This window comes from Tyto alba, unplaced genomic scaffold (genome assembly GCF_018691265.1).
Source record: "Tyto alba isolate M040663 unplaced genomic scaffold, T.alba_DEE_v4.0 Super-Scaffold_6, whole genome shotgun sequence".
In the NCBI taxonomy this organism is placed as follows: Eukaryota; Metazoa; Chordata; class Aves; order Strigiformes; family Tytonidae; genus Tyto; species Tyto alba.
Genome location: NW_024881327.1, coordinates 13,532,314 through 13,543,360, shown reverse-complemented (window position 1 = coordinate 13,543,360; position 11,047 = coordinate 13,532,314).

Here is an 11,047-nt window from a genome sequence, read left to right as displayed (position 1 = left end):
CCCTCTTCTTTTTTTTTTTTTTTTTTTTTTTTTTTTGTAGTTGCCTGGCAAAAATTTGGTGCTTTTGTGAGAAAAAGCTACAGAAAAGGGCAGACAGACTGACCACTAATGAATATTCCAAAATAAGCTATATAAACACATTGAAAAGATGTGTGATCTAAACAGTGGATTAGAGAAAAAGGTAAAAAGAAGAAATATCTTAAAAAATTAATGGAAAAATTCTCACTGTGTACCACAACTTTTTGGCTGACCACAGATCATAATTTATTCTGTCATGTATAGATGTTTCCACAATTATTCATGGTCTTGGACTCATTCCCCATCACTCTTCTCAACATGCTTTTGGAAAGTGCTAAAATGTAATGAACACGAACCCATGTACCAAACAGCTAAATTATTAAAAATGAGACCTCAAAGCTTGAGAAGTCATTGGCTATTTCCTTTAAAAAACAATTTTTTGTTTAAAACTTCCCTGCTTTATGCTTATATCGCTTCCAAAACCTTTATCCACTAGCTACTAGCTGAAAAGAAAACAAAACAGAAAAGAAAAAAAAAAAAAAAAAGAAGAGGAAAGGCTGCTCTGAACCCTGTTACACACAGTTGCAAACTGATTTTATGACTACACAGCAAGTGTTCACAACATGTGGCAAGAAAGCCAATTATGGCCCATGGGGTTATAAAATGCAGCCATCAACCACCTCTCTCTCTGTAACTATGCAACTGATTAAAAGCTGATTAACTGTATGTATTTGCTTATTAACGCAAGTGAGAAAATTTTGTTCTGCTATCTGAGAAGCTGGCAGCCTAGGAAAGTCTGTTTGTATGGCTTGCATGTAGCTTAAAAATAAACACAAATAGTAAATGCAAAGGGAATTCAGAGTTTTGATAGAGCTTTTATATATATATATATATATGTGTATATATATATGTATGTATGTATAATTCAGGGGGGCATATTACTTTGACTCTGTTTCTCTTCTTCACACAATTTCTAGTTTTTTTGCAGAAACCTTGGCTCTTTTTACTCCCAGCCATCAAACAAGTCGGGCTGAAATTGGTCAGTGGGGGTTGAACATTACTAATACACAGACTTACAGATGGACAGTGTGGTCACAAAATCCTGGTGGGAAACCAGTCTCAGGGGAATTTTGCATTAATTTCACATGCAGGACTTGGGAAATGTTAAAGCTGTATGAATCAAAAGAAATTAGGCAGTCAAAAGTGGGAGCCCATAGAATAATTAATTTCATCATCTGTTGTTCCATATATCATGTTCATAGAATCTCTGACAAAAAGCTGGTTGTCTCATCACTCCTGCAGCAAGCACATGTGCTCAGCCAGATGTGCGGTTGGCATCTTAGGTCCAAGAGGACAAGAGGGTCTCAGCACAAAAACATTTACCTGGGAGGAAGAGAGGTGGCATTTTCTCACACATAAGAAATAGAGGAATAAAATATTTCAAGTGGGTGAAATACTTTGTCTTTGTACTCTTTAGTCTAACAACAAAGGAAATATTTTTCTTAGCAGTGATAAGTGTTTTAATAGCATTTAAAAAATAGTTAATGAAGCCTGATACTCAGTTGGCATGTTATCTACTGCAAAAAGTGAGAATAGAGAATGAACCCAGCATCTGCCTGACTTTTTAGCTTCTGGATGCCCATCGTAAATTGTTAGCTTATCTGCCAAATGTAAGCTATTTTTCTTCATTCTTCATTGAGCTAAAAATAAAGCAACTCAAAGATTAGCTACAAATAAGCAAAAATCTTAATGAAAACATCGTGGAAACTATGTAGAGTTCAACTATACTGTCTGGAAAAATATTTTTTTTTTTTTCCCCGCTAAGGCATAAATACTGTACATAAGGAGTTATGCATTTTTAAAATAACATTTTTTTCAACTTACATTTACATTTTTCTGCAACTAGGAGCTGAGACAGAGAGGAATCATTTTATACATAATAATTTGTGATACAAAAGTGTTTGGGGTTATTATGTCCCCTTCCAATAAAGGAAACATATGGAGCACAATGGAAAAGTGTCAGATATTTAACACAATCAGAGCTAGAAGGTTGCAAACTTCCAGAAAATGTCACATGCACCTAACTGAGCTGACATTAGACAAAAGTACTTCAATTTCCCCTAAAATAAACAGAGAGATGGGAGAAGAACAGAGAGGAGGCAGCTCCTGGATTATCACCAGAAGAAGACGGGAAAGATTTAGTCATTCATGGTGGAAGAGAAACAAACCACCCAGAAGGGAAGGCTCTAAGATTCTTCCAAAGCAGCTGAAGAATTGGGAATTAATAGATTTACTAAGGAAAAAGAGAAAGACCAATCTACTTAGGCAGCAATAACATGGGAGAACAGAGACGTATAAGCATTTAATTCTCAACCAAGAAGAAGAAAGCATGTGCAAGGAATGGGTACACCTTTCACAGCACAAGGAAACAGCAGAAGAAAACTGCTGCCCTGTGGGGCTGTGGAAAAGTGGTAAGTCGAGTAGGATCCTGTGTGCATGACTACAAACTGATGGGAGGATGCATAATGAAGAATCCTCTAAGGAAGAGAGGAAGAACCATTCCAAAAGGCTTCTGGAGAAAAAATAAAAAATTAATTGAGGTGTTTGCAAAGTGCAAATATTAAAAAATAGGATGAATGTACATGTGCTGAAATTCACATGCTTTACAGCAACTAGAGGCAAGTCCAACTTACTAATTTACATGAAGAAGAAAAAAGAAAGGAATTTTGTTCAAGTGGAGAAATAGAACTAACTGTTAGCACCTAGAAAAGAAACATTTGTCAAGAGGATGGTTACTACAGTGAAGGACAAGAAAAAGGTGTCTGTGCTGCAAGACTCTTCTTGGAATAGTTAAAATAATGTAAGCTATATTTACCTTTCATTGATTGAAGAGAACAAAGCCAGTGAATTTTATTTCTGTCATCACAACATTCAAAGTAGTTATATGAAAACTGGTGTGTAATACAATGTTATTATATACCAAATAAATTCCATGTCAATCTCAATGCTACCTTAATTTTTGATGCTGGTATTTTATGATCACAAAGCTATTCAGATTCAACAGGCTGGCTTCCAAGATTGTTACATCAGCAAAAATATTAAATATTATTTATTATTATTAGCCTAGATCTGGCAAAAGTCAACAAGACTACATTACAAGATACATACATTAGAAATTTGGGTAAGAGTATTATTGAATTACTACCATATGTGCCTCAAATTATATTCAGGGAGGCCAGTGCCAGTGTCCGTACATGTTACACTGCAGTATAATTTACAGCAGACCTTACACATTAAGCTTTCATGGTGGTAGCTGTGTGTCTCATTATTTTTTAAAGAGAGATTTGAATGACAGTGATTTGTCCCACATACACAGACCTTATATATAACAGACTGTGTTAGCATCCATGGTCTGCCTATTCAGATCATGTTTTTCTGTCTCTCTCCTTGACTTTTCTCAGCCTTATGTGCCATTTATTTCTTTACACCAGACTTGCACCTTGTATTTTGGCATGTCACCACATATATCTGTATTTCAGATCCTAAACAATACTTCACACTACATTTGCATTGTTTCGTTTCTCCATCCTTTTGCCCCAACACTTGTGCTTTAATCAAGGCTTGAAAGCAATCTGTCCACCCACTCAGCTAGACAAATGCCAAAACGGCTCCGGATTTTAAGCTTTCTGTTGGCTGCAAAATGATCTTCCAAACATGAATGGGTAGTAAACATCACAACTGGCTTCTCATGTTCACAAGCAAGTAAACAATTGTTTGGATACCTCTTCAGCTGCAGAGACGCATGCCAAGCTGCAGCAGATCACGGCTGCTCATAAGAACCACACAAGATGCAATGAGAGCATCAAGAAACGGCTGCCTGCGAGGACAGTCCACAACATGGCAGGCGAGCAGCAATGAAAACACTGCAGAATTCAAAGCAGAAAGGACATCTTCCACCTCATTTGATACTGGGTACTAAGGTTTAGGCTCTTTTTCAGGCCAATTTGTCACATCTTACCTGGAGGTTGATATCAAGAAGGATCCAGCCCTGGCACTCATCGTAGTCCTGTGACAGCACAAAGACATCCCCTGTACTTCAGGGGGAGGGAGGAAGATATTCAGTGCATATAAATTATGAAATTGAGAAGGACTCAGGAAATCAGTGTCTGTTGGAAGGACAGATGTGAAAGTTGTTGAGGCTAAAGGCTTCAAAAATACTTAGGGGTCTACAAGAGGAAGTGGACCAGCACACACTGACTGAGACTAAACAAGGAATATATTTTTCTTCTAGAGGTAGAAGAGTAAGGGCCACAACACATTGCACAAAGGCAGTGTCTGACAAAACACACTTCTACCTTTCCCTCCTTCACACTTTTCTTTCCTCACTCATTTTTAGTCTACATGTAGGTTTAACACAGAGACATCTTTTTGGTTGGTTGGTTGGATGGGTTTTTTTATGTTCATATCCAAGTCCTCCTCAGTCACTGCCTACGAACACAACAGGAAGAATGGCAGCCCAACTATTTTTCGCTCTGGCACTTAGGCACAGGCTACACTTTTCAGGCCCTGGCTTCAGCTTAGCTCTCTGGTCCAGCTCCTTGAGAGGACATGACAGCTCACTCGCACCTCATTCTGCAATATGTGGAGAGAACTATTTGTTCTACTCGCTACAACAGCATAAAAGCCAAACTGTCTTGAGACTCCACAGCAGCTTTAGGCTGACCCTGTAGCTACAGTCTTCAGCAACAGCTGGCATTACTATAGCACTATAAAAGCAGCAAAGGCACCAAAGACAATTAAACAAACAGCACTGATGAGCTTACTACTTGAATTTTGGTGCTTTAGTAATATATATTGCTGAAGAAGAGATAAATCCCGCCAAGAAGAGTATAAGCACTAGAATTTATCACACATGGTGTGGCCAGTGCAGAGAGAAGGGACTTCTCTGCACATGTTAGTACCCACCACACCAAGGGAACACTGATCAAAATACAACTAGAGAATGTCAGCTAAAAAACAAGCCCACGTAAACAGGTTTTATATGAAGCATCTTGGGAGCAGAGGAGTGGAAAGACAACAATTCCACAAATGCTGTTTTCACAGTGTCCCAGTGGGAGGACTTGGCAGTACCTCGAGCCTGGTAATCCACATGCCCATGGGCATCCACAGAGCCTCCCAGCATTGCAACCCAACTCCTCACAGCAAATTAAGGACCCTCAATGAGTCCAAAACCAGCATTTGTCTTTGCACACTGTACAAGGAAGCTGAGTACTCTTTATATCCCTGCTCCCACCCCATAGTAGAGAGGGGTTTTCTTTGTCCACTATTTGATAGTCCGCTGGTACAAAATCTAGTCCCCGAAAGTCATTCAATAAGCTGTTTTCCTTCAGTCTGTAGTAATAAAACTATACAACACTATAAACATTTTCCGCATTGGACTCCAAGATGTTTGGCGCTCTAGCTGGAAACACTGCTCCTTTTGTTTTTACAGTACAGCAGACCCCTTTAGACCCGCTCTCCATCAAGACACTAAATATTTTTGTCTTCTATTTGCTGAGAAGAGAGTCCTTTCTAAATCTAGGCAAGAGACTTATGAGCAGCTATTGGGTGAGTATAATCACTCCAGACCTAAGCACATTGCAAATTAGAATCACCAGAAAAGCAAAGTGATGACCAGGGAACAATTTTCCATTCTGTAACCATTCCAATGCACAGGCTTGCCACACAGGGAAGATTAGCATTAATGGGAGATATGGACCTATATCTCTCAAGTGGGGAGAAAGAAACAGACCCCACAGAAGGCAAGATTTCCTTTACATCAAAAATTTAAGGTAAAGCTAAGGAAAGCAATAAACAAATTCTACAATGAGCATTCTCAGTCTGTGTCAAAAGAGTCATCTTTGTAATTGATGCCTCACATATGAGAAGATGTGCATGGCAGGTAAAGCATGAGCAGAGGTATAGCGTATGAAATTCAGCAAAACACCGTGCCCATGCTGCTGCTGGCTTTTCTGTTAAAGCTGTCAACAGGAATGCTAATGTTTCAGTTGGGCAAAGTATGCAGGGAGAGGTAATATCTTTTATTAGACCAACTGATACAGCTGGAAAAAACAGACAAGCTTTTGGGCACAGAAAGCCTTTCCTGCACAGACCTGAAGGACTTGTTTGTCTGAAAGTGTCTGTTTTTTCCAAATATTTTGTTTCATCCAATAAAAGATATTACCTCTCCCATCAAAATCTGCCCCACTTAACAGTCTTTGAACATCGTGGCTATAACAGTGGTACTATTACATTTTGGTTGTACTGATGGTTTCCAGGATAGACTTCTGCATTTGGTCTAACAGACATCAACTCATTTCACAGAGAACACACTACTACTCTAATTCTCCAACCCCACCACCAAAATAACCCCAAGCCCCCTTATTACCGTTCACATCAACCATCAGACTAGTCTCCAAGTATGACACGTACCTCAATATTAGGAAACGCCAGGAGAACACAAGTTCTCAAGAATCTACTGAAGGAGTAGGGTGAAACAATCCCCATATGCCATTTTTAAATAGGGCTAATGAGATAAAGTTATTTTCAAGACACATGCACAATGAGAGAAAGTTATTTTCAAGACACATGCACAAACTTTCTCCTACATTGTGGCAACACTACTACACTTACTCGGGCTGGTCTTGGCAAGTGATTCTCTAACACACGAACTGCACCCTAAAGGGTTTACCGCAAGGATACACATTTACATAGCAGAGAGAAAACCATAGAGAAATAAATGAAGCATTTCAAATACTATGGGCCTCGGGAAGGTCTTTGTGTCTTACGTATTTAGGTGTTCTGAGTAGTTCTGGTGGAACAGATGAAGTAGCTGACTGACCTGCTTTACGGGCAAGCACTGATGACAGGAGAAGCAATAAATATCTGAAAGCCAATGTTCAGCTAATTAAGATTTACTTTTCTTCCTACAGTCTGCCATTAATTTTAGCACAAATCTAATTGAAAAACATCTGTACTGAAAATGAGAAAAATCAATTCTCACCCTCAACATACAATTTACTGTTATTTATTTATAAAACAGGCTGTATTTAAACACACTTCACTGTCCTCTCCTCTCACTCAAAGGGTCATGTTTTCCTTATAATAACCATTTCAGGTTTATCACTGTAAGAAGGGTCTCAATAGGAAAACCACAGTTAAGTCATTTTTCAGTGAATTACATTTTTCTGACATATTCTGTTACCAAGACATACACCAAGTTTTACTTTACAGGTGTATGAAGCAAAATGCAAAACATTTTTCATTACATGTCTGAAGAACGGTAGAGCTTTTATTTTCCAGATCTCTTTGTATTCAAATCACCAATGCATGATCTATATTTTTGACTCAGTGCCGTAACTATAGATTAATTACATTAATTTCAGTGGAATTTCTCCATAGTTTTGCTTTGCCATACAGATCAGAATGGATGTGGTCCTTTGTCATTAAATTACTTGATACTGAATATATTGTAGATCGTATGTATCACTGACTGCAAAAATATTTTCCATCATGAAGTGTTTACTTTCTGCAGGATGCTTGATATTTTGTGATTTTTAAATAATTGCTACAAACCAGAATCATTTTGTATGCACATTTTTTTTATAAGCTGATCTGGCAAATATTTATCTCTGACATCTAGTTAAAACCTATTAGTATATATTTATGCAAGTTTCAGTTACTTTCTGGAACCTTCTTGGGGGGGGGCAGGAAATGGAAAAATGATTTTGTAAAGAAGTTTATTTGCTGAAATGAACTAACAAAACAATCCACGGCCTCTTTGTACACCTGAAATATGTCAGACTTAATGCAATGCCAGAGAGCTATAATTTCTAAAATGATATGGGGTTTGAGGGGAAAGGAAAGGAAGAAATTAATTTCTGCATGCTTTAAGAAAGAAAAACACTAAGCTAAAGTCCCTACAGCTTTCCCCATGTTGGGGACTTTTAGGGTAATGAGAAAGACACTTTCCTCGGAACGTAAGTGGTATGATAAGAACTACAGTCTCAAAATAGTTTGCACATAACATGTTGTTGCTTTGCTTTGCTTTCTAATTACCTGTAAAAACTAAATGAAAATGATACCCAGATTTTGTTCGGCTGAACATCAGACCTTTTATATTCATTTCAATGTAAACAAGAAGATGATGACAAAAAATGAGTTTCAGATATTGTTTACCGTTGGAATGAAACTGGATTTTCACTAACCGTGCCACCCTGGTGCGAGCTGACCTTCAAAAGACGGTGTATGGTTTGAAGGTTCCTCCTACCCAGAGTGTTGTACAGCACAGAAGCCACGGACATCGACCATTAGTTGCTGGGTACCACAATGCATCAAATATTTGAAGGAAGGACTTCAGCTTTTTTTTTGTGGTTACTTTGTATACTCATATGTTGGTTTAGGCCTTCCGTGATTATAAAACAGAGGGTAATTTTAATGTATTCTGCTACATCTGGGCTAATAATAATTTGCAATAATATTTATTAGCAATAATAATAATAATTTGCAATAATATTATCTACATATTATGTACTTTCAAGTCTGCTTTAGGACGTGAACAGAAAACAGGTCAAACAGTCTTTTGTTAAGTTCCTAAAAGAGGAAGAAGGGCTTGTATCTGATAATCGCCAGAAGACATTAGTTATTTCCTTCACGCAATTATTTCTCTATATGCAGCCACCAAAATGGGTACCATTTGATGAACACCACAGACAGGGACAAAGTAGCCCTGTCCTTATCTAGCTTGTCATTGCAAGGTTAGCATTGATTTTCTTTTAGTATTTTTCAGTCAGCTCACAGTCACCTACCTGGTGCATAAACCATCTCCCCAAGTCACAAAGAAGAGAGGCACTTAGCTGCTGCATTTTTTCCCCACACAGGAGGCAATACACAGGTATCATTTTCAAACGAAGGGAGAAAGCACCCCAAAAGACACAGGACTGAGATAACATCATTAATTAATGGTCAGTGATCTTATGGCCATATTACATCATAAGTTTTGGCTGGGCTCCAGCACGTCCTCCCCCAGTCAGACTGGCCACACTTCCCGCATGAGTCTGTGCAGGGCTGGAGCCTGCGGGCGCTCCTGGACACCAAACACCTCAAACTGGCCCCTGAGCTCTTGTACGCCAGCTGGGACCAGCTTCCTACAGCGGTTCATACTCGGCACAGCCCTGAACCACACAACCCCAAACACGGCTGAGCACCACAGCCACGATCTATCACGGGATCAGAGCAACCCTGAGGGCATCACAGTTCATACGTTACTGGAACTGTATACTGAAATACATGGGTTGGGCACTTCCTCAATAACCCAGTCTGATTTTTGGATCGTCTAGACAGGTGCCAAGTCTGAAAAGAATCATAGAGGAATGCAGAAAATAAAAATATTGGCTGAATTTGAGCCCTGGTTGCAGAACTATTAAGCAAAATCCACTCCAACTAACAAAAAGCTGGGCTTTACAGTGGGTTTTGAAGATTTTTCTAAGCTGCAGTTGTTCCATCAACAATCAGTGTTGTCTCCTTACTGCAATTGGAGCACCCAGGTGAGACCCGAGTTGGCTGTTAACTCCTGGCTTGCTGGATGGCATGAGTGACCTACAGGCACCTCACTATTCTGCACAGTGCTGTATGTTTCTATCTAGAACCATATAAAGGATAGGTTTTTTGTTTATGTCTGTAATTTTTGTTAAATCAAATGCAGCTCCTGCTGAATAAAACGTACCAACTTCATGGTTGGTTTGTACAAGTCACCTAAAAGATACTAAAACTCTACTCGAGGTATTCCAGACAAACCGCAATTTAACAATCTGAAGGCCCACATCATTCTTTGACAACTTTCAGCTATTTAGAGATGGAGCCAGATAGAAAACTAGGCGTAACAACAAGATAGATGAATTCCTAGTTTTATTTAATACCCTAAGCTCCGTGCAAAGAGGCCTCTCAACCATCCTTGAATGCCGGGATGCGCAGAGAAACAATGAACCAAGTCTCCTTGACCTGAACTGTAAGAACTTTAAAACCTCTACGCACAGTCTGCATAAGAATAATATTAAGGAAAAAAAAAGAACCACAATAAAATTCTTCATGCAAATTGCCATCTGGGTCAGGAAGCTGAGTACAATACTGTTTTCATCATCTTTAATGATGCACAGTTCAGTTCAGGGGGAGGGAGGGAAGGAAATGGGACCAACCTTTGACCAGTATGACAGCAGCATAAGTAATCCCTTATTGCATTATGAAACGATTCATACATGAGGACCTGTTACATTACTGGTCTGTTAACAGTATCACAGCTCCTTACTTATGACTTTTTTTTCCATTTTGTTTTACATCAGACAAGCCTACTGCTATCATTTGTAGAGAACGGAAAAGCTGCCACAGTTTTAATATAAAACACAGGAAAAAAATACACAGCAGCTGTTCATATTTTCTAGGAAGTCTGTTACAATAATGATGTCATGGAAAAAGGCTGGAATCTATTAAAATGGATCAGACAGGCAGGCCATTCAAAGCCTTCAAACAATATGTGTATACAAGCTGCACCATGTACCTTACATTAAAATAAAAGCAGGCAAAGAGTGGAGTTCCTTAAAAATATTATTGAGAACAGGCAATTAAGGTCATTTAATAGATTTACTTCAGTAAATTCAGTTTACTACTGGAACTACCTAATAAAGCAAAATACAAAAGCCACAACCAGCTCACTGTCAATTAAGCTAATTTTCACCTATGGAAACATTTAAATCTATTTTGAAATCACTCGCTCAAGCTACACAGGAACAAAGAAGCTCTCCCAGCAAAAGATTCTCCATTGACAGGTGAGACATTTAAACACCAGGTATAAACTTCAGCTCATTAGGAAGGGTGTTTTGTTGGGGTCTGCCCCCCCACCTCCAGTTCAGGAACTAAAGCATGCAGCTAAGGGGAGTCCCATCCAGGCACAGTCTTTGACCTATAATTAGCAATCAGACATTCTTTATTTGTATGA